Consider the following 2,500-nt stretch of genomic DNA (forward strand, 5'->3'; position numbering starts at 1 on the left):
CACGTGTACCCTTAACGTAGTTCTCGGGGGATATTCAGCGTGACACAGTGTGACAAGGCTGACCCTTTGAATTACAGGCACAACAGAAACAGGAAGTAAGATTGAGAGAAAGTTGTGGTGAAAGAGTACAGCAGGGTTCGCCACTATCCCCTGTCGGAGCCTCGTGGAGCTTTAGTGTTTTCGCTCAATAAACACTCACAACGCCCGGTCTGGGAATCGAAACCGCGATCCTATGACCGCGAGTCCGCTGCCCTAACCACTGGGCCATTGCGCCTCCAATAGAACCACCTAATGAGTGGTAATCTGGATGTCAACGGCAACAATCTATTGTGTATGTGCCATGAGGCTGGAATGCGGTATAATAACAATCATAAGAACTTTTTTAGTAGCAATGTCTGACATAAGAAGCACACGACCACATATTTCAAGAGAGGATATTTTGTCGATGATATTGATCCAAGTATATAACTCGCAATTTCTTTTATCGACCTGGAAAGATGAAAATCGGGCAAGATTTGAACTCAGGACGTAAACAAAGGAAATAATGACCACTTCATACATTTTTTCACAACAAGCAATTAGCAAATAACTTCTTACTAAATAAAACAAAAAGAAGCTTATTGCATAGTGTTATCTGAGCAATTAAATAGGGAACAGAAAAGACAAGCAAGATACAATCAGTATAAATTGATAAGGGAGCAGTCGGTATAATAATAATAATAATAATTGTTGGTGAACTGAAAGAAATGATTCTTTTCAAACGTTTCTGGAAACTACTTGAATTGCAGGTGATTGTGTGAAGGAGCAACATCAGCTTCTATAGAAACATTGCTGTCAACGTCATAAGTAGACAGCTTTTGCAATAGCTACTCGTAGATAAGGACCGCAGTTGCAAGTCAATTGACATACTTCCTGACCTAATCAGGGTTTCAATAATCCGGCTGAGTTTTTAAATTTACTAGAACTTTCACATTTTCTCAGTCTTGAAATCCCATCGCAGTATCTGTTTTAAAGTAGGAACACACACCCCGCCCCCACCATGCTCCTTTGTAAACTGGATCCACCACCATGCTCCTTTGTAAACTGGATCCACCATGGAACAAGACTAGCTATTTAAAAGCTCACGTCCCATATTATTGATGTTACAGTACTGTTTGAATATGAAACGGAAAAGATGTTTTCACTTTAGGAATTCCTATCGTTTACTTCTTAATATGACATTTCCCTTCAAGGTGACAAGCTGGCAGAATCGTTAGCACGCCGAGCAAAATGCTTAGTGGTGTTTCGTCCGTCTTTATGTTCTGAGTTCAAATTCCGCCGAAGTCGACTTCGCCTTTTATCCTTTCAGAATCAATGGAATAAGTACTAGTTGAACACTGGGGTCGATGTAATCGACTAACCCACTCTCTTAAAATTTCTGGCCTTGCACCTATAGTAGAAGAGGATATGACATTACAGTTCAAGAAACTCCAAATTCGCATTCACCCTCAGCTTTACAATGTCCATCAAGAGATCCTATGGACAGAGATCTAAGACAATTGATAGTAAGAAAAGTGCTGCTTTTCTAGCAGATAACTATATGCTGATTGCTCGCGCGTTGGAAGCGAGAGCAATAATAATGTCAAAGCACTGTTTGTCATAAGCCACTTCCAGAACCAATTGCTCTTTTAAATGAGTGTCTCTGTTACAAAGAATATAAAAACGTATTTATATTTACACATGGGTGCTCGCGTGTGTGTATTTCTGCTATAAGAAGTATATGCGTTGTGTTTAAAATAATGCATTTATTCAGAATTACCTTAATTCTTTTGCAAGTGATTGGCAAACAACTGTCATCAACTTCCAGAGAAAATGCCGGGTAGCCTGCTAGTATATACTACATATATATATATATTTTTTACATATGTTTGTATATATGCGTATATATATGTATATACGCACACACACATATATATATATATATATGTATGTATATGAGTGTGTGTATGCATGTGTGTATGCATGTATGTATGTATGTATGTATGTATGCATAGATAGATAGATGTGTGTGTATGTGTGTGTGTGTGTGTGTGTGTGTGTGTGTGTGATCATACATGTGCGTGTGTGAGTATGTTATTATATAAGGTGAAGATAATATAGATGAGAAACAAAGATGAACAGACAGGAGAAAGAATAAACGTAAATAGGAAGAAATTTAAAAAATGGAGGAAATTAAATGAGATAGACAGAGGTAAGAAGAAAAGGCAGAGAGAGAGAGAGAGAGAGAGAGAGAGAGAGAGAATGCGTGCAAGAGAAAGAGCGGGAGAAAGAGAGAAAGGTTAGGTAAAAGAATGCTAAAATAAAAAAAATACGATGATTGAAAAAGACAGTGAAAGAAAGAAAAATAACGTCTAGACAAAGAAGAGAAAGAAAAACAGGACAGATGTGTGTGTGTGTGTGTGTGTGTGTGTGTGTGTGTGCGTGTAATTGTGTGTGTAGGTAAGCATGCGTATGCTTGTGT

Source organism: Octopus bimaculoides, chromosome 6, assembly GCF_001194135.2.
Source record: "Octopus bimaculoides isolate UCB-OBI-ISO-001 chromosome 6, ASM119413v2, whole genome shotgun sequence".
NCBI classification, from domain to species: domain Eukaryota; kingdom Metazoa; phylum Mollusca; class Cephalopoda; order Octopoda; family Octopodidae; genus Octopus; species Octopus bimaculoides.